The sequence below is a fragment of the Rhinatrema bivittatum genome, chromosome 11, assembly GCF_901001135.1.
Source record: "Rhinatrema bivittatum chromosome 11, aRhiBiv1.1, whole genome shotgun sequence".
Lineage (NCBI taxonomy): Eukaryota > Metazoa > Chordata > Amphibia > Gymnophiona > Rhinatrematidae > Rhinatrema > Rhinatrema bivittatum.
The window spans coordinates 71229189-71251989 of record NC_042625.1 but is presented as its reverse complement, the minus strand read 5'-3'; the positions used below and the strand labels follow the sequence as shown (position 1 = coordinate 71251989).

The following is a 22801-nucleotide window of genomic DNA, read 5'->3' as shown; positions in this document are numbered from 1 at the left end:
ATGTATTTATGTGCCCCGCCCTGAACTGTGGGAGAGTGAGTAATAAACACATCAGATAAATAAATAAATCTGTTAATATAAAACACCATAAAGTCCCATATGGAATACCTTTCTCCAGATGAACAGAATGTACTTCTTACTTCCCAGTCCAATCTCATCCATTCACTATCCAAGTGATAGAATAGTGGTACATACAAGAATGGTGCCACTGTTCTTCTAAAGAATAAGATCCACATCTCCTCCCTGGAATGAATAAGAATTCATTCCTTCAGTAGCCTCTAAAGGGTTATTGAGTCTCTTCAGATGAGAAACTCCTACACTCTTTTAAGAATGTATATATCAACGGCAGGGGAGGAAATTTTTGACAATTCACACATATCCAGCATAGCCCTCTGCTTCAACGGCAGGGGAGGAAATTTTGTCAGTTCACAAATATCCAGCATAGCCCTCTGCTTCAACGGCAGGGGAGGAAATTTTGACAATTCACGCATATCCAGCATAGACCTCTGCTTCAACGGCAGGGGAGCAAGTCTGATATTTCACTTTCAATGCATAGCCAGCATGGCTCTCTGGTTCAATGACAGGGGGAATGAAGAAAGGTGGATCTATATTCAGGCAACAATCAACAAGGACTGAATTACATAGTCTGAATAAACAGATAAGCATGGATGTAGCTTGCTTATTGCGGTGGTTAATACCCCTAACTAAATTAAGCTATTTCACTTAGATGCAGGTCCAACACTGCTCTCTACATTAATGGCGGGGGTGGAAGGGAAATAGAATTAAAAAAAAAGGTTACTAAGAGCCAAGAGAAACAGATAAGTATGTGAAAGAAAAAAAGTGCAAAAGCTTGCTGGGCAGTCTGGATGGGCCGTTTGGTCTTCTTCTGCCGTCATTTCTATGATTCTATATACGTTAGTTATGTCCAACCTAGACTATTTCAATGTTCTTTATCTAGGTTTGCCTCAAACGACCTTGTGTGCTGTCCAGTATGTACAAAATTCTGCTGCTGTAGTTGTGTCAGGGACACCTATGAGGCAACACATTTCCCCTTTCTTAATCCAATATCATTGGCTCCCTATAATCTGGAGAATAAAGTTCAAAGTTCTTTTAATGGTTTTTAAAGGTCTGAACGATTTAGTATCTTAACCTTTTAATTAGCCACTGAAATTGTATCAGCCAACTTAGAATCTACGCTCAGCGACTCGACATTTGCTTTCTGTTCCTTCCTTTAAGCTTTGCAGACTGGACGAATCATGCAAACACCTCTCTTGTGTTCAGGGCCCACTATTATGGAACTCCCTAGCTACTGAGGCTAAAATGGAAAGCTCCATTCTAAAATTCAAGAAAATGGTAAAAACCCTGCTTTTTAACCAAGCTTCAACTTGGGAAATATATGGCTGATCGAATCACGAATCCTGCTTAATGTACACAGTATGTGACAGCTTAAGCCTGAAGATGCTAAAGTACATTTTATGAAATAATTCAAATGATATGAAATCATCCTATGACAATGTGTTCAAGATAATGTCTTTAATAATCATTATTGAGAGAGGAGGAATAGGTAATGGATAGCATGTATAGTACAATTTTTAACAATGTTTACATTTTATGTATCTGTTTTTAACAATATTTCATTTTATGTATTTGTTGTCCTGATTTGTGTTTTCTGATGGTATCTTTTGTAAACCACTTAGAATTTTAGATGTGGTATATACATTTTTTAAATAAATAAGATGAACTTCTTTGAGTTCCTGGATCCAAAAGGAACTCATAAGAAAAATAAGAATAAAACCAGTTTCCAAAGATAACCCTGAAGGAGGAAAAGAAAGGAGGATAAACTTCTTTGCCAAAAACAAATGGGTGAAAAGATGGAATCCGTAAAATGAGAGATAGGCTCCTTTTCTTATAGTCCATACCCCAAGTTTCTTTTCAAGCACCCCCAAAGGTCCTCTTCCAAAAACCAAACTAAAAGCCAGGAGCAAGCATGGTAAAGGCAATTCGGAATCCACACCTATGCCTTGGGTTTTTATAGGTCAGGACTCCAGCATTAAATTCTCCCACATGGGGCAGTTATAACCCGACTTTTTTCTTTACCCACTTAATTAATTGGTGTGTTCCTTTAGTAGAAACCCAGTAGGGCTGTCTATGCATAAAACTAAAACCAAATATAAAAGAATGCTAAACCCAATAAATAATACATAATTAAAAGCAATACCACAAACATAAAATCCAAAACAAAATAAAAATATAAACCATATGCAACTATCCTGAATTAGACTAACACTGAACCCCCTAGGTCAGATAAATAAAATCTGAGCACCATGACTCGCGCATATATAATCAAAACTAAAAGCTGCCTTCAAGGAAACAGCCAAGCCTTTTACTACCTCTCCCCCCCCCTCCCCCCCCCCTCTCTATTTCTGACCCACTGCCTCCAGCAAATCTAACATTTGTCTTCCTCAGAATCCACCACCTGCTTTTTAACCCCTTTCCCCAGCATTTCTCCTCCCCAATATTTATCTCTTGCTTCTTCTCACCCCAGCATTTGTCCCCTGACTTCCTTTTCCCTCCAGCATCCATCTCTCTCGGTTACGGTGAACAGTGGGAGCCCATCCTGTGGCTGCCAACCACTCCATAGCATCTGGGCCAGCACTATTAAGAGGTTCCAATCTCACAGGCCAGCACGAGATCAGAAGGCAGGAAGTGCCGGCCTGCTAGCAGTGCTGGCACAGATGCTGGAGTTGGCAGCTGTGGGATGGGCTCCTGCAGCCCTCTTCCCAGGGCCTGCACGGACAGACTTGTGGCACATACGGCCACTGAAAAAAATGCTGTGCAGCCACTCGTACGCACACCTTAGGGGAACTAGGCCTTGCCTGCTCTCTGGCTTTATCTCTTACTTCTCCATAATGAAGGATCCTTTGTGCTTATTCCAGGCTTTCTTGAATAATGTTTCTGCCCCCACCTTCCCTGGGAGGCCGCTCCGTGCACCTACTGCCCTTTCAGAATCTACTAAATACCACTGGTCTGCACCACAGCCAACTATAGCTTGGTTTAAAGAATGCCATGAGCTCCTCATCATATTGAAACCCCTGTTCCGCTGGTTACCTTGATACAAAGGCTCGCTTGGGAGTCCTGTAGCCAGACTGTGAACCATGTTCCTGAGCTTCCTCCCTGACTAGGGGGAAAAGGAAAAGTCTTTCAAGGTCCCTTTGGCTTAGGAGGTCTTGTCTGTACAGAAAAGTGGGCTATGCCTAAGAACATAAGAACATAAGAAATTGCCCTGCTGGGTCAGACCAAGGGTCCATCAAGCCCAGCATTCTGTTTCCAACAGAGGCCAAAACCAGGCCACAAGAACCTGGTAATTACCCAAACACTAAGAAGATCCCATGCTACTGATGCAATTAATAGCAGTGGCTATTCCCTAAGTAAACTTGATTAATAGCCATTAATGGACTTCTCCTCCAAGAACTTATCCAAACCTTTTTTGAACCCAGCTACACTAACTGCACTAACCACATCCTCTGGCAACAAATTCCAGAGCTTTATTGTGCGTTGAGTGAAAAAGAATTTTCTCCGATTAGTCTTAAATGTGCTACTTGCTAACTTCATGGAATGCCCCCTAGTCCTTCTATTATTCGAAAGTGAAAATAACCGAGTCACATCTACTCGTTCAAGACCTCTCATGATCTTAAAGACCTCTATCATATCCCCCCTCAGCCTGTCACCTGTCTTATGCAAGGCCCTGGGCAAAGAAATGAAGAAGACTGCTGATTAGCTTTTGATTTAGGAAAAAGTGTAAAAACTGTTTTTTTTAAGTGTTGCTTTTAATGGGAGGTGCAGATGTTAAACTCAGGGTGTATTTCTCATATGATTTATTTCATCTTATGGTATCTAGATTATGTATGACTTTTAAAAATCTAGCTTATTTATATTTTGTTATTTTCATTTGTGTTTTTATTTTAAACGTTGTATTTATTGTATTTATTATATCCAGCATTTAGGAATGTTTTGAAGCTATTCAACAAATCAATTTAAGTAAATAAATTCTAGCAACCTCCCAATTTAGAAGAAAATGACAAAGCACACCAGGTTTGGGATTGTATAAAAAAAGAAATCCTTTATTGGATCACTTGATGCAAATGAATTATTTGGGAAACTGTACACTTGTGTCTGGTATAATCCATACAGAAAATAAAAAAGGCAATACAGACCCTGGAAATCAGAGTCCAGGGGTTTCTTCACCATTCACTCCCTAGCAAGACCCACTTTTTGGAGAGGGATGCTCCCTGAGTTTTCCCTTTACTGTTACCTGCCTTATAGTATGCAAATCTCTGTAGTCCAGTAGCTGAACTAGAAACCGGCCTGAACAGATGCAGATGAGGGGCAGCCGAGTGGTTAGAGCAGCAGGAAGGAAACCAGGGGTTCAAATCCCACTGCTGCTCCTTGTAACCGTAGGCAAATGCTTCACCTTCCATTTTCTCAGGTACTGACATAGGGCCCAGTCCTTGTGACCTTGGGCAAATTACTTAACCCTCCATTGTGTCAGCTACAAAAATAGACTGTGAGCCACCTGGGGACAGGGAAATCCCCACAGTACCTGAACATAATCTGCTTTAAAGTGGCTGAAAGGTGGAATATAATCATTTTAAAAAGATTTTTTTAAAAAGAGCTCTTTCTGATGCTTTCTAAACAGAGGCATATCTTCACTATGCCTATTGAAAATACTCAATAGGCATAGTGAAGATACGTGATTTTCTCTTAACAAATGAATGGTATGCAGTCTGTATATCCACTAATGAACAACAATTGATTACAATTCATTGGTCATATGTTCAATGACATTTCTGCAAAGAGACCATGTGATGTTTTTTCACACTCCATCTGTGCTAATATGAATTTTATCTGATACAACTGAGCCCCTGATGCAGCCCCTTTGACAGAGGGCGAAACTCGGCCTGAGTCGGGCGTTTTTAAGGTTTTAAGTCTCCAATAAAGGATTGAATTTTGGACATCTTGGCTTCTAATCCCCATTTTGTTGCCTCCATGGAAAAGTAGCACTGGTATTGGAGGCGGGCTACTTTTCCATGGGCCACCCTGTATAATTTTAAAATTTGCTAAACATCGCTAAAATATTTCAAAACAACAGACACATCAAATAACACCCAATAATTAAAACTAATAAGGATTTTAAAAATCTCTCGCTCTCCATATCTGTCATCCTAAGATTGTTGTAGACTGGGAGCACATGCGCACACACACACACACACACACACACTATGCTCCCTCTCTCTCATGCACACACATACATGCTTGGTGAGAGACAGGGGGAGCATGTGTGTGTGTGAGACACACGCACACACACACACTATGCTCCCTCTCTCTCATGCACACACATACATGCTTGGTGAGAGACAGAGGGAGCATGTGTGTGTGAGAGACACACACACACACACTTTCTCTGTACCTCTCTCACACACAGACATGCTTCTTCCATCTCTCTCTCACACACACATACAACCTTGAGCCTCAGCCACTTTCCCAAAGATGAAAGACTGGAGGAAAGAACATGAGCCAAAGTGGACTCATGAGTTTTATGAAACACACTCCCTGCTCCTACTGCCCTCTCATGCGGGAGTGTTTGAAGACAGTGTACATTCTTACTCTGACCTTCAGAGGGTGCAAGGAGTCTGATGCCTTTAGTAAGGTGCACTGGTGACACCTTTACAATATAAATAATATAATAACATGGCATGGAATCACTGTCCAACTGTCTCATGCCATAATCAGCAACCATAGCTACAGTCCTATCACTCCAACGTAAACCATTCCCAACTATTCTCAGCAACCACAGACACAGTCCTGTCACTCCAACGTAAACCATTCCCAACTATTCTCAGCAACTACAGGCACAGTCCTGAAACTCTAACGTGTCGTAAACCATTCCCAACTATTCTCAGCAGCCACAGGCACAGTCCTGTCACTCCAACGTAAACCATTCCCAACTATTCTCAGCAGCCACAGGCACAATCCTGTCACTCCAATTCCCAACCATTCTCAGCTATCACAGGCGCAGCACTGTCTGTCCAAGGTAAACCATTCCCAACTATGCTCAGCAACCACAGGCACAGTCCTGTCACTCCAACGTAAACTATTCCCAACTATGCTCAGCAATCAAAGGCACAGGCCTGTCACTCCAACGTAAACCATTCCCAACTATGCTCAGCAACCACAGGCACAGTCCTGTCACTCCAACGTAAACCATTCCCAATTATGCTCAGCAACCACAGGCACAATCCTGTCACTCCAACGTAAATCATTCCCAATTATGCTCAGCAACCACAGGCACAGTCCTGTCACTCCAATTCCCAACTATCACAGGCACAGTCCTGTCACTCCAACGTAAACCATTCCCAACTATGCTCAGCAACCACAGGCACAGTCCTGTCACTCCAATTCCCAACTATCACAGGCACAGTCCTGTCACTCCAACGTAAACCATTCCCAATTATGCTCAGCAACCACAGGCACAGTCCTGTCACTCCAATTCCCAACTATCACAGGCACAGTCCTGTCACTCCAACGTAAACCATTCCCAACTATGCTCAGCAATCACAGGCACAGTCCTGTCACTCCAATTCCCAACCATTCTCAGCTATCACAGGCGCAGCACTGTCTGTCCAAGGTAAACCATTCCCAACCATGCTCAGCTGTCACAGGCACAGTACTATCTCACATATTCTTTTACCTCTGCTGAATATATCCAGCTGTCTAATGCTTAGCTGGATAACTTTATCCTGTTAATGTTAGACCTGCTGAATGGCAGCTCTAATTTATCAGGCTGATTTAGCCAGCTATGGCTGACTATTGGCAATTATCCAGCTAAATGCCTGAATCACTAAGGCTTTCCTCCCATTCGGTGTCTATGGGGAAATACCTTGATGTATAAGGCCCTTATAAGTTAGCTGGATAAGTAGCTGTGGGCCCAGATTACCTCCCTCCCTCCCCACCAATTTAGCCAGATAACTATTTACTGGATAAACAGACAACTAAACGGTGGCCGCTGAACACAGCCAAATATTGAAATGGCACCACTGACCTTCTCCGGCTAAATGGCGATAAATAACAACCTCAAAGTGTTTTGCCTCCTCTCTTGAGTCACAGAGAAGCAGACCAACAGAAAAGTACTGCACCGATAAGCAGAACAGTGCCTATTCCACACAAAATATAGCTCCTGAAATCACGACACAATTTCTTGGAAAAAAGCAAAAAAAAAAAACAAAAAACAACCCATGGCATTCATTGTAAGCGAGCACCTCGCAAGACTGTTAACCTAATTATCAAGGCGGTGTATTAAGATGAATCGTTTTCTTTGCTTGGAACAACTGGTGAACATTTAAGAATCTGTCAAAAACAATTTCAGCCGGGCAAGTTTCTTCCAGGGTTAACACTGGCACAATTTAATATGTTTTTGTGGAGGGGGTGGGGGGAGGAAACCTCCGCTGACGACTTTAGGGTATATTACACTGACTACGCTTCGTTCTGGGCACAGAAAGACGTTTGCATAATTGAAAAGGACATGCAGCAGGAAAAGAAAAATGCAGAGAGCCGAAACTGAGGTAAAACCTGTGATCCAAGGACCTGTTTCAGAGATTACAGCACTTTGGGGTTTCGTAATGGCACATTAACACACGAGATTACGCAGGCAGGAGAGTCTGAAGCGCTTCTGTATTTTTAATAGAGCTCCTCCCACGGGTGTCCAGGCTTCAAAATGAACTCCTCGTACAAAATTCTAGGACCCTGGGTTCATAAAAGCGGGGAAAGCAGAAACCACGATCTCGTGACACGCGTCTAAGCGGTCATGGAGCCACATACTTGCCTGATTCAAGAGAGCGCTGGGGCTGCCAGAGTGAATGGCAAAGAAGTTAATGCGAGACTTTAGGAGTCTCAGTGGTTGCACAGGCAGCCCCGTGTCTGGATTGCTGGATGGGCTGAGATGACCGAACCGACTGGCAGCCGGGTCTCTCTGGCAGGCTGCATGCTCTGTAGTAGCAAGGCTGACAACGAAAAGGGTTTGTCCAAGGAATTCTTAAGTTATTCAGACAAATCCCAAGATTTAAATTTCCTGCCCCGCCGACCAGCCAAATGTTACCTGAATAAAATTGTACCCAGGAAAAATGTAGCTACATGAAACGAGGCAAGGGGAGGGGGGAGAATTTATTTATTTTTAAGTTTTTATATACCGCACAATAAGGCATTTATATGTCCGTCTAGGCCGTTTACAAATACACAAACATAATTTAAAAACAGAAGTAATACAATAAAATAAAATACATACAAAGAAATTTGGCCTCAGTATTATGATCAAGTAGTGTATCTGCAATTATTATGTTCTATAAGTGTCATTAAACAGATACGTTTTAAACATTTTTTTAAAACTCTTTATGATTTGATATCAACCGGATTTGTTCAGGAAGAGTGTTCCACAATGTCGGACCTGCTACAGAGAAGGTCCTTTTCCGTATTAACGCTAAACTTACAGTTCTGACTGATGGAATTTCTAGCAAACATTTGTCCCTAGATCGGAGTTGTCTTGACGGTTTATATATTCGCAACAAGGAGCAGAGCCATACTGAATTGGGGTTGTAGAGTAAATTGTGGATAGTGGACAGAATTTTGTATGTGATGCGATGGGTTATGGGGAGCCGGAGCAGGTATTGTAATATAGGAGTTATGTGTTCTTTTCGTGACAGGTGGTAAAGCTTTGCTCAAACAACTGAACCCCAGAGGGGTTCTCTCAGGCAGCCACAAGACATCATTAGTGCTCCGCAGCACAACATGCCATACGGCGGTCGCCTCCTTCCCTCAGACCGCCGCAGCGAGGGGCACCACCTGGAAAAGGGATCCTGCAAGCGCTACTCCTGGCTCCCGACTCCGCTCCTTGGGCACTTGTACAAGGACACCGCAGCAGGTCCAGACCCAGAACGAGAGAAGAGAAGACAGGAAGAAAATGCTGCCAATTATCCCAGAATCGCAGGCACTGTAGAAGCTCAGAGGCTTCGTCAGCCCAACACAGTCCACTATAGGAGCCTCACTGGGCTCGGCCATGAGGCCATAATGTGGTCATGTGGCCGGCCCAGCCTAGCAGGGGACAGTCAGGTAGGGGGGAGGATTAGGCTTGCTTCCACCCAAATTCTCCCAGCCTGCAGAGGAAGGAAGAGGACAGATCCTCGCCAAATACAGAATAAAGGGACCATAAAATATAAACAGAAATGTGCAGCCAAAAAATGTACTGGAAATCATGTCAGACTGTATGCAATGCAAAGACAGAAAATACCATCATTCCTCATAAAACACCAAACAATAAAATCAAGAATTATAAAACATCAATCACAATAGGAAAATCATACTAAAAATATATATTTCAAAACAGCTGAATAGAATATTCAAAAAAAGCAGACATCAAATAATATCCAATAATTAAAACTAATAAGGATAGAAACAAATCCCCCATTCTCCAAACCTGGGAACTGTTAATTCCAGTCACCTTGAGATGGTCATGAATTCGATGTCCCTTAGCACACATGTCACACACACTCATATGCTCACTCATGCACACACACAGTCTCCCTCTCTCACTGATGTGTTTGCTTGCTCTGACACACATGCTTCCTGACACACATGCTCTCACTCATGCCCTTATGCATGCTTTCACACACATGCTGACTCATTCACTCTCCCTCACACACATGCTCACTGACACACTCGAACTATCACACTCACACATGTTCACTGGCACACAAACTCTCACTAATTCATCCGTCCAGTCACGCTCATACACATGCTCAGACATATGCACACTCACACATGCTTTCATTCACTCCCTTGCACACATGCTCACTGACACATTCTAACTGACACATTCTAACGTTCACACATGCTGACATACACACTCTCGCTGCCTCATACATTGTCATGCTCACTTATGTTCGCTTTTCTCCCCCTCAGTGAATAAGTAAAACAAACATTTTTACTTACATTGGTGATCAGAAAAAATCCAGGCAGGGCCCAAGAGAGGAGAGTCTGAGTGGAATTTTGAGGGAGGGGGTGGCCCTTTGATGTGGGAAGGCCCAAGGTCTCTTAAGCCCTGACATAGGGGTTTTTTTTATATATATATATTTTTTATTTTGCTGTTGTTGCTACTGCGGCATGAGAATGAAAGGAGTCTGCCGCAGAGGAAAGCTGGGAGGCAGGCATTCAGCCCGCGGTGAGGCAGCGGCAGGAAGTGTGCTGGCTGCCTCCCGCCGGCAAAAAACAGAAGCGGGGCAGGTGCGAATGGAGGCGGCGGGAGTGTTTCCCGCGGCCGCGGCGATGATGGGGATCGGGACACGTGTAGTGAGTAGGTTCACGGAACCGCGCGCGGCTACTGTCGCGGGGAAAATGCAAAAGCGACGCTAAGCGGAGGGCCTGGGGGGAGGCTCCCGCTCTCTGAGGAATGTCACGTGGCTGCTCTTGGTCGCCGCGATTCCGTACTAGGCATGTGGCCACGGCAACCAACACCTACCACGTGATTGGGATGACCGGCCCACCGGGCCATGCCCGAAGCCCCGTTAGGCCAATCCACCCCTGCCCAGTGAGATGACGCCGCAGCGGCCACAATCTGCCAGGGACTCGTCAGTCCTTGCTGGACAGGGCAGCAAGAGCTCCTGACTAGGCTGGGCCCTCCAGCAGCAGCCACAGAGACACGGCCCCATGTCAGGGACACCGCGCAGGCAGCTTTACACACCAGAATTCAGCTGCAGTTCACGGGTGGGGGAGATGGTTCAAGAGGGGATTGCGGTGCTATCTTGTGGTGGGAAATGATGCAGATCAAAGGTTCGGCAAGACATTAGCAAGGCCGGACAGATGTAGCGCGACCTTAACCTACTCTAAGGCCTCCCTGAATTAGGCCAGAGGAAGAAGGTTTAATTTAAGCCGATTCGATTAAGAGCACTGCCGGGTCAGCCTAGCAAGCTGTGAGAACACAAGCAGAAAAGCAGCTGGGTCAGTCTGGCAGACTGCGGGCATAAAAGCCTTTAAACAGTCACGAACAGGCATAACCGGGTTGGTCTGGTCTATAAGCACTCCCCGCCTCAACTGGGTTGGTCTAGCACAGGGGTCGGGAACCCATGGCTCGCGAGCCAGATATGGCTCTTTTGAGGGCTGCATCTGGCTCGCAGACAAGTGTCGCCACACTTCGCGGTTCCCCGCTGACCCAGCTGCTCCCCGGTCCTCCGCCGCCCGGGCTTAAAATGCTGTCAGCCCGGGCGGAACGCGGCGGGACAGCTGGAGTCAGCGGCACCGGCGTGCTCTCTTCTCCTCCTCCCCCCCCCCCGCGGCCCGGAAGAGGAAGTGGTGGGCATCGGGTGCCTGCGCGGAAGAAGAGACCACGCTAGTGTGGTCTCTTCTTCCCGCGTAGGCACCCGATGCTCTCCACTTCCTCTTCCGGGCCGCGGGGGGGGGGGGAGGAGGAGGAGAGAGCACGCCGGCAGCGGCACGACTGGAGTCAGCCGGGTGCCAGCGCTGGAGTCATCGGGTGCCTGCGCGGGAGTCTTCCCGCGCAGGCACCCGATGCTCACCACTTCCTCTTCCGGGCCGCGGGAAGAAGAGAGCACGCCGGTGCTGAGCGGCACCGGCGTGCTCTCTTCTTCCCGCGGCCCGGAAGAGGAAGTGGTGAGCATCGGGTGCCTGCGCGAGAAGAAGAGGCCACGCTTGTGGGAAGAAGACTGCAGCGCGGCTTGGAGGAAAATGAAGAGTTTCAACCGCGGCCGATGGGACTCCGCCTCCGCGAGGGCTGAAAATGAAGGAGGTTAGTGTTGGGAGGAGGCTGCTGCTGCCGCGAGTTCCTGGGGTGGGGGTGGGGGAGAGAGAGAGTGAATGAGCGAGCAAGCGTGTGTGTTTGAGATCCTGTGTGTGTGAGTGAGATTGCATGTATGTGAATGATTGAGAGCCTGTGTATGTGAAAGAGAGTATGTCTGTGATTGAGAGCCTGCCTGTGAGAGAGAGAGCATGAATGTAAGTTTACCATTGGGAACCTGTATGTGTAAGTTTGTGATTGAAAACCTGTTTGTGTGAAAGAGTATGTGTGTATGATTGAGATCCTTTGTGTGTGAGAGAAATCATGTGTATGTATGATTAAGATCCTGTGTGTATAAGTAAGAGAGAGATCATGTGTGTCTGTGTCTGATTGACAGCTGGTTTAGGTGATGGAGCATGTGAGTATGTGATTGAGAGCCTGTGTTTAAATGAGAGAGAGAGACCATGTGTGTCTGTGTGTGATTGAGAGCTGATTTAGGTGAGGGAGCATGTGAGTATGTGATTGAGAGCCTGTGTGTAAATGAGAGAAAGAGAGGACATGTTTGTAAGCATGTGAATGAGAGTCTGTGTGTGAGAGAAAAAGACAGCATGTATTTATGTGATTGAAAGCCTGTGTGTGTGTGTAAGCGTGAAAAGATAGACAGCATGTGTGTAAATGTGTAATTAAGAGCCTATATAAGTGAGTGAGAAAAAACATGTGTATATGTGAGTACTGAGAGCATGTGTGTATAGGTGTGTCATTGAGAGCCAGTGTGAGAGAGAGCGCTGGTATGTGACTGAGAGAGGAGAAAGTTCCAAGCAAACCACCCCACCTCCTGCTAATTCAGAACAATCTCAGGACACCTGGATATCAAACGTTCCCAGGTATGCAGAGCAAAAAAATTTTTGTATCCTTATTATTTTTCATTACTGGATCTTTGTGTCTGCTATTTTGAAATATTTTGTTGGTATCTGGAAATGTTTTATATGAGTTTTAATTATTGGATATTCCTCTCATCAGCTGTTTCGAAATATGTTCTTTTTGTTAGTACAGTTTTACTGCTGATGATTTTATATTTCTTGATTTGTTTTATAAGGATGGGTGATGTTTCTTTTTTCCTTTGTTACACTGCATACAGAGACTCTGGCTTGTTGCAGTTTCCAATTCAGTTTTTTCTGCATGCTTCTTGTTATGCGTTTTGGTCTCTTTATTCTATGTTAGGTGAGGGACAGCACGTGATTCAGGTGAGGTTTTCTGCTGGCGTGTTGTTTCTGTGTAGGACTCTATAGCAGCCTGACTTGGTCCGTTTTCCTAATAGGAGATGTATTGGTGTCTTAAGGCCTGGTGTAATATTTTCAGAGACTTATTGTACATTAAAAGTGGGATCTTACATAAAATGCACACATTTACTTGTATTTAGTTTTAAACATATTGTATGGCTCTCATGGAATTACATTTTAAAATATGTGGCGTTTATGGCTCTCTCAGCCAAAAAGGTTCCTGACCCCTGGTCTAGCAGGTCGATGGCAGCCGGGTAGGCCTGCTGGCTGCAAGTGGTGATCTAGGTTGACCATTAATTGACACTGAATGTACATTATTGTAAGCCGAACCTTAGATAGTAAGCTAGGATGCATGAGATGAAATTACACTTTGGATTATAAATAAAACTGCAGCCAGAATTCTTCCACAAAGAATGGCTCATTACATACTTTGTAACGTGTTGGGGGGGATTAAGGGGTATGGGGGTAGTAGGCAAGCAGTGCCATGCTGGGCTGGAACCTACGGTGCCCACATTATACACCGTTTGCAGTTTCACCTACCCTCTCATCTATGTCATCTAGGCACGATTTAGTTTTGTATACTGTTGATGCAAGCTGAGCCACTTTGCCTGCTACCATGGCTAAGCCAGCATCTAAACTCATGTGTAAGTGACAGGAGAACTATTGCAAAACCTCTTTCATTGTAGCGACCATCTCCACCACAAACGAAACACAGGAAAGATCTACCTCCACCGGCACCATATCTTAAGAACATAAGAACATGCCATACTGGGTCAGACCAAGGGTCCATCAAGCCCAGCGTCCTATTTCCAACAGTGGCCAATCCAGGCCATAAGAACCTGGCAAGTACCCAAAAACTAAGTCTATTCCATGTTACTGTTGCTAGTAATAGCAGTGGCTATTCTCTAAGTCAATTTAATTAATAGCAGGTAATGGACTTCTCCTCCAAGAACTTATCCAATCCTTTTTTAAACACAGCTACACTAACTGCACTAACCACATCCTCTGGCAACAAATTCCAGAGTTCAATTGTGCGTTGAGTGAAAAAGAACTTTCTCCGATTAGTTTTAAATGTGCCACACGCTAACTTCATGGAATGCCCCCTAGTCTTTCTATTATCCGAAAGAGTAAATAACCAATTCACATCTACCCGTTCAAGGCCTCTCATGATCTTAAAGACCTCTATCATATCCCCCCTCAGCCGTCTCTTCTCCAAGCTGAACAGTCCTAACCTCTTTAGTCGTTCCTCATAGGAGAGCACCCCCTTTGCTGGTGCATTCACCTGAGAGTTCAGGGTTGTAAGCCAGTATGCAGGACTGCTGCTTCTCGGGGTCGGATTTAAAATTGGGGCGCCAATAAGCAATGCTGAGGGGCTTGTTTCCTCCTCTCGGCTCAGAAGTAATTGGATGGTTTTACAACCAAACCTACCCCCCTTCCCTCTTATCACCCCTGCCTAGATCCTGTCTTCTTCCGGTGCGCCCCTCCCCCCCCCCCTACTTCCGCTGCTTGTTCTGTAGAGCAATTCTGGCCCTTAACAGCAACTCTTCAGCGTGGGGCCTGCAAGACCTCATGCACCAGAAGGTCTGCAGCACCCTGGGCTCTCCTTCGCTCATGGGCTTCCTGTTTACATGGAAACCCATGCGAGGGGAGGGACATTGCAGGGTCTATAAGCACGTGAGGGCTTACGGGCCCCATGTTGAATTTTCTTGCTGGAAGTGCTGCTGTGGACCCAGTGCTGCTGCTTTATGGGACAATCAGTACCATGGCAGCAGGCCCGAATGAAGAGGCAGTGGTGCTCCGGTGCCTATGAATATTTGGTGCTGGAAACAATTGCCTATGTTACCGATGCTTAAATTCGGGTCTACTGCAAGGAGAACCACACAGCCAGGCAGCGTTGGACATTGGACACCATTGTGGCTGTAATTGGTGCCACCGACAATGTTTCCCTGGTATTTGGCCAAATTTTACTGCTGACAAGATGATTATAGCGGGTTTTTGCTGGAAGGGCTAATGATGGATTATTTCACAGCTAGAGAAAAATAATATAAAATAGAGAGGAGAAGAACTGGAGCCAATGAGGGGACCATTTCAGGAAAATGGAAAGTGAGAATCAAGCTGTGTAATTGCTTTGTTTGAAGCTCTTGTTACACACCTTTTCTGTTTCCTCTATTGCTATGAGTTCTCTGGTGCTGTCTGCGAGGAGGCACAGCGACTGGGAAAGGGCAGAACGGTTACGTCTACTCTGTACCCTCCAAGGAGGGAAAGCATCTAGAATAATGAGAAAACATGTGTGCTGTTTATGTGTGTGTGTAGCGTGTGGTTGTGTATCCAGAAAAGCTGATAGCGCGCTCAAGAAACATTCACGTTCTTATGCTGGAAGAGATTCCTGCAGAATGCAGAGTGCACAGGGAGCAGGAAACGCAGTGCCTCTTTACCCATGGGAACAATCTTCGAACCGTCTGGGTCAAAGTCCGCATTTTGCCCCGCGTTTCAAAGCAAATGAAGCACGTGCGCCCTTTCACCGCGGAGCTTGTCGCCGACAGCGAGCACCTGCGACAATTTGCACCTTCTTTCTCGGCGGGTGCTTTGGTTTATTTCGTGGCAAGTAACACCTTTAGATCCGAAGGTGCAGCCTGTGTGGGTTACGCTCCTCCCCAACCAAAACATACCCCCTCCCCGGGAACCCCTCCTCTTAATGCGGGTGAAAGTACGTGGGCTGTGGAGCACCGCACTTAATTCAGCTGCCTTGAGGGAAGGCAGTTTATCTTTTTTGCATGGGCGATTTTATGTGGCCAGATCGCTTTTTTGCCTGCATAATTGGCTGAGAAACTTGCCTTAGTGCCCATGGTGGCTCTACCTGCCGGGGATGTCACAGTGAGGAGTTGTTGTGTGTCATGATGGTATGTTATGTTAACCTTTGCAGTGAGATTCTAGGAACTTGTTGCTATTGTTAGAGCTTACGGCTTCCTGAACTTTCCGCTCTGCTGTGTGAGCGAGCACCCGGGCTTCCTCTCTTTATTACTCGCCTGCTGCCCTGAATGTGTGGCAGGTGGGCACAGGAATGACACGGTGGCACTCAGAAGCCTTTCTTGCATGAAATGCCACTCGACAGCCTGCCCCGTTGGGATTCCCAGACGTTAAGTGCTGATTGATGTCTGCAGGACCTCGGCAGCCTATCTCACCTTCTGCCCCCATTTATTCTGCAAAGTTAGATATCGAACAAGCGATAAATCAGAGACTGCGAGGTACCATTACTTCACTTGATGGTTTAGTTTATTTGTTCTTTATTCGCTGCAAAATCATCTCAACATATCAAAGCGGTTTTCATATAAGAGTATGAAAGTATAAAAGACACACACGTACACGCACGCGCACACACACACACACACACATGCCAAAAACTCTTCAATATAATTAGCCATTTTAACTAAACTATTAGTTTAGTAACGTTAAGGCTAAAGAAGAAAAGATGATAATGATAACAGAATTGTTATTAATCACCACAATAAATAACTTAGCAGTAATAATAATCCATTAAGAACAACAAATGACCTCTAAAATCTAGCAACAGAACATTAAACACATCAAAGTAAAACCTAATTTAAGATCAAATTCCAGCAGGGTGTCAAAACCAAAAGAGGAGTAAAATGTTCTGAGGACAAACGATGAGAATAAAAGGCTAATAACATGCTGACAGTACCATGTAAGTTTCACTAACAACCAGAACATTTCTGCATGACTATTTGTCATTCAGAATCACAAAGGCCCTAACCGGATGATGACTCAGCTGACTGGCCATCAAAAGCTTTCACAAATAGTCAAGCCTTCACTTGTTTCCTAAACTTTAGATAATTATTTTCCTTCCTCGCATCCAATGGTGGAGCGTTCCGTAATAAAGGTGCATTATAATTGAATGGAGATTGGCGTGTTTCCTCCAAGATGACGACGGAGGGTTGGAGGCACAGCCGACAACTCTTGCAGCGAGGCAGTGCAATGAGCGGGCAGGTGAGCAGGGCGTCAGAAGATCGGCTAGATTATAAGGGATAGCCTTTATGGAAACAATTAAATACCAGGGTTATGATCTTGAATTTGAACCTGTAGATAATAGGCAGCCAGGGGAGGTCTGTCAAGAGCGGTGTCACATAATCGAATTTCTTGCTTTAAACAGGATTTTTGCTGCAGTATTTTGGACTAGTTGGATAGGTTTTAAAAGATCTGCAGTGCATTCTAAAAATAATACATTACAATAATGAAGATGACAGGAGATGGTGGAATTCACAATGGCCTGTGAGTCGTTCTTATCCAGTATATTTCAAAGTTGGCAAAGGAATCTAAAAATAAATAAATAAAATGAAATACGAACAATATTTGAAGCTTGAGTATGCAAGGTCAGTTTGGAATGTAATCTGAAGCCCAAGCATGTGACTGCATCTTTCAGGAGAATGGTGATTACAGCAATTTGAGAAAAAAGAGTTCTAGGGGGCACCCCCAATGCTTCAGTTTAGAAATGAATGGAACTCAGCCTAACCCACTGCCTGAAGATGGACAGGACAGAAGTGTCAAGGGTGAGTGGGGCATTATTTCTCTAAGACTATTTGGATAGCGACCAACTGAACCAAATTTAAAGTGCCAGACATACTTTGTAAGCTATCCAGAGCATCTCTGGAAATTAAGGCCAGGGTATTCCACATATAAGAACTCTTGTTATAAGGAGACATCACTTCTGAGAACATCTTCTGACAGCCATCTACACATCCCTCCCCATGGAACTGATTCCCATGGAGAATTATAGTTTGAGCATTTGTTTTGAACATAAGACGTGCCATGCTGGATCACACCAATGGTCCATTGAGCCCTGCATGCTGTCTCTGTCAGTGGCTAATTCCATAATAACTATGGAAGACACTTTGTGAAGATAAATTATTTTATGTCCATGTGAGAAATAAAAAAAAAAATGGTGTGAACATCTAGACAGATCATTAAAACATAGGCACAGAGTTTCAATATTTATGCCTGCTATATGATGATAACTCTTTCACTGTTCTTCACAAGCGTTGCCTTTTTCATATATGATTTCACGACTCATATAGAAAGCTAAAATTATCAGACAGAAAGAAAAAATCCAAAAAGTTTCTGAGTTGACTAATTTTGTTTTCTGATTTACACCGTGTTGCCTGCTTTTTGGACTTTTTGTTTAATGGCTAATTTGGGTGACATGGAAGTAGCCGAATATGGACCTCATGGGGTGTGTACTAATTCTAGTGTTATTTGAAAGGATAGATAACCGTTCCCATATTCCACCCCATTCATGATTTTATGAACTTCTCTCATCTCCCCTCTGAGCTGTCTCTTCTCCAAGCTGAAGAGCCCTAACCTGTTTACCCTTTATTCGTTAGGGAGCCATTCCACCCCCTTTATTATTTTTGTTGCCCTCCCCTGCACTTTTCTGGTTCTGCTTTATATGATTTTTTGAGATGGGGTGACCAGAAATGCCTACGATACTTGAAGTGCAGTTGCTCCATGGATCCATATAGAGGCATTATGAGATTTACATGTATGTTTTCTATTCCTTTCCGAATAATACCTATCATTCTATTCTTGCTTGTATTCATGGCCAGGAAGAAGAAAATGAAGTCGTTGAAGGCTGTAGATCGGTCCTGGTTTGCAGGATGGCCAAACTATGTATAGTAAATTAGCCTGCTTCAAATGTCTAGTGGATCTCATAGAAACATAGAAATGACGGCAGGAAAAGACCAAACGGTCCAGCCAGTCTGCCCAGCAAGCTTATGGTAGTATCTGCCATGCCGTACAGGTCACCCCTATACTTATCAGTTTCTCAGACTGTAAAAGTCAGGGCCCTTGTTTATTGCTTTAGTCCAATTCCTCGTTCTCTCTTGCCGTTGAAGCAGAGAGCAATGTTGAGTTGCATCAAAAGTATCAGGCTTATTGGTTACGGGTAGTAACAGCCGCAGCAGCAAGTTACCTCCATGCTTATTTGTTTCCCAAGACCGTAAAAGTCAGGGTCCTTGTTGGTTGCTGTCTGAATCCACTTCCACTTCCCCTTTTCCTCTTTCCTCCCTGCCATTGAAGCAGAGAGCAATGATGGAGTTGCATGAATATTCATTATTACAGTCCTGAAAACTGGACCAGCTGGCAGCACTGGAGGACCACAGTTAGCCATCCCTGCTGTAGAGAGATCAAATGGCTTCATGCTGCCTGGGACAGGCTGATCCAGTCCTGGTTTTCCCCTGGATGTTTGCATGGGGAAGTCAAGAGTCATTCTGATTTCCCTAGGAAAGGCAGGAACTACAGGTTCATACATCCAACAAAGGTAAAAACCAGGTCCAGCTCAGCCTGTGTAGGTAACACGGCACACATCAGACCATGCAGCCTCCAGCATGGGGGCACCCTCCACCAATGTAACAGACAGAGCGTCTTCCCAGGCTATGCTCCGAAAAGAACCTGCTCCCTGCGATGGGAATTGGTTGCCATGGAAACTGTTTCCAGACAGTATTCGGTACATCTCAAGAAGCTGCCAAGACTCTTAGCTCCGTCTGACCTCGATTCAGGGCAGTGTTTGCTTCCAAAACCTGTTCAAAGTCTTCAATGCAAGGGAGAGTCCACCACCAGGGTAGGTTTACAAAAGAAAGGCAGTTGGTGTGCATTAGTGGGATCTTGGTTCACTCATTTTGCAATCAGAGAAAAAAAAGGACATTTTTTAGAAACTGGATCTGTAGTCCATTTCTGAGAGCATCTTGGTGCTGGTATAAAGAAAGAACTCTGGTCTCAGCGAGTTTTACCCGAATTGGAAATCCTTATGGGAACCCAGAGAAGATCCAATCAGATCCAAAAAAGAGGACTGGGTCCAAGTTGTCAAGGAGACAAGCTTTGCCCCCACTGTGGGCGGGGACTTATAGTTCTCAATTCCTAAAACATTCTGGAACCCAAACTGCCCAGAACAAGGCCCTTAATTAGCTCCTCCATGTCACTGTTTCTTTTTCAATCTGCTGCCCGTCCTCTCACAAAAAAAAAAAAAAAAATCACCCCTTTTTAAATACTCCCCATATTTCCCAGTCCATCAATTCGTGTTCACTCAAAATTGCCCCCTAACAGTTTTGAACAATAATAATCCAGACCCCCATGGCAGCGAGCAGTGGCAACCAGGCCGATCATCCTTATTCCTAGTCCTTCTTCTAGTCTGTGCTATGAAGGTGAAAGGGGGAGGGGGCGGGGGGATCAAAATCAGCCCCAGGGATAAGTTCCAGAGAAAATCCTGCACAATCCTGGTGGGATCCTCAGAAAAAGGGAGGGGTGGTGGTGATGGTGGGGAAAGGTAAACCTCCAGGGCCCAAAGCACAGTGTGAGAATCTCTTCTGTAGGTGTCATCGCTGAATGTCAGTCTGGTGGATGGAAATGCCAGGAACCCAGATGGGCCACTCAGGATGGGAGTGTTCCAGACACACCAGAGTTTACTTTGTGACTTCCCGAGTTGCTATAAACTGGCACCAGACGCATTTCCTCACTGGTACATCCTTGCTCAATTTAAAACCCAACACCTCTTAACCTGTGCAAGCGTCCCTTGGTATCTGGTCCCAGGGCAAGGGGAGTGAGGCAACCAGGGGTGGAATGGGGGGGGGGGGGGGGGGTGTCTCCTAACTTTACTGGTTCTCTGTTTTCTGAAAACTCCTGAGCTCCACTGCTGATCTCCAGAAGCTCCAGTCCTCTCAACTCCTGTTCAGGCCTCGAGCTTCTCCTCTTTGTTCCCGATGAAATCCTTGCATTTCCAAGCCCTTTTCTTGGATCTTACACTGGATCTCTCAGACTGAAAGCCCTGAAACTCAGCACAGCAGGGAAAAGCGAGCTTCTCTCTTTCCCCATTCCTGGGCAGGATGGGCAGGCACAAAACCAAAAGACGATTGACATAAACAATCTCCAAAAGCTTCTCAAAAAGGCAGTGTTGCCACATTGCTTCCAAGCATGAGCTGTAAATTGTAAAAAAAAAATTGGGTTTCCTTCTTCCTAGCCTTTTCTAGAGCATGGAGTATGTTCCTCACTGAGCAGGACTTGGGGGAGCCATAAAAATCTGAATAAAGTTCAAAAACAATCCAAAACGCTGTGACACACGTACTTACCAGGTTACGGACCAGAAAGGCGCACTCTCACTTCTTGTTCTGGGTAGCCAGGGGTGTGAGGAACAAAACGAAAAAAAGAATCTACCTACTTCAGCCAAACCCAACGAGCTGCACTGAGCCCAAGCACCCGCTGCTCGTCAGCAGGCAGGAGCCAACCACTGCAGCAACCACACAGGGGGCGCTGTAGCAAAAAGGTACGCCCCAGCTCCCGGTTCTTTCACAGGGCCTGGACTGGGGCTCAGTTCTAGTGGGGATCCACTCGTGGCGGAAGCAGGAGCAGGGAAATCAAGTCTCACAGCTCTGCGCCCTAACCACCAGGCTATAAAGCCAGTCAACGTGGTGACAGTCGGGATCCTGAGATAGGCAAATCAGACTCACAAAACTCCCTTTCACACTTTAGTCCTGGTCCTTCTTTGCTTCAAGAAGACAAAGAACATTCCTCCGATATAGCTTCATCTTGAACTTTCTCATATTTCTAAGCAATAATAACAGGTAGTGCTAATAATATACACTAGCTGAAACCCGCAAAACATTTTCAATCAAATTAATATTCTAAGGGTAAATATTCAAAAAAATCCATCTAAGTAGGTTAGCGGGATAAGACTTATCCAGCTAATTTACCTGGCATATTCAGTGGCATAGTTATGCCTTACCTATCCAGTCAAGTGGCATTAAATATTGACCTCTTTGTTTCACCCCTCTCACCCTCCACTTCTCTCTGTCCCGCTCCTTTACCTCCACATCTCTCCCATCCATTGCCCCCTCATGGAGTTCCTTCCGCATCATTCTCCAACTATCTGGCTCCCTTGTCCTTCCCTCACAACAACCACCCATTTCTGGCTGTCTCACATCTTGCTCCTCCGTTATCACCAAATCTCCTCTCTTTTCAAACATCCCCTCTTACTCTTCCCAACCATGCTTTCACCCCTTCCTATCATCCTCTTCCAAGCTTTCCCATCTTCTACAGTCACACTCTCTCATGCTTTCCCATTCCCCCTTACCAACTCTTTAGTTTTCTCTCCTTGTCATCTTCCACGTCTTTTATTGTCTTGCACACTTCCATCCACAGCCATCCACCTCTCCATATCTTACCTCTATTGTTTCCACAGTCTTGAATCCCCCTCTTTTTTTATCTCTCACCTACCAACCAATTTTCCATCTTCCACTCTCACCCCTTGCCAGTTTATCTCCCACACCTATCATTTCCATCATCTCCCACACCTTTCCCAGCCTCGTATTTCTCCCTCTGCATTTCCCCCACTCTCTAGTCCCCTATGCAGGGCTCTGTACCGATGACATACCATGACATCTGATTGTTAGAGTGTGTGGCGAGGGGCCCCAGCAACAGGAAGAGAGGGTAAGAAGGACTGCACTGTTGGTGCCTCCCTTCTGTCAGCTGGTGTCGGGCCATGGAGGGGCAAGAAAGGTGAGGGTCAGCGGGCCTGTGCCTGCACTGGTGTGGAGTAAAGGGAGGGGGGGGGGACAAGCCACTTTTTAGGGGAGGCACTTCCCCCCTGATAATGCCTATGTGAGCATTGCAGGCGTAGCTTGAT

The 22801-nt window shown here is 45.2% G+C and overlaps 1 long non-coding RNA gene across 1 annotated transcript in view; it reads right to left on the bottom strand.

The window, feature by feature from the left end:
- Positions 1 to 10420, bottom strand: part of LOC115073191 — an 85419-nt gene extending 74999 nt beyond the window's left edge. The window contains exon 1 of the long non-coding RNA XR_003851945.1: positions 10039 to 10420. This is a non-coding gene — a long non-coding RNA (uncharacterized LOC115073191). The remainder of the gene's footprint in view (positions 1 to 10038) is intronic.
- Positions 10421 to 22801: the final 12381 nt, after the last annotated feature.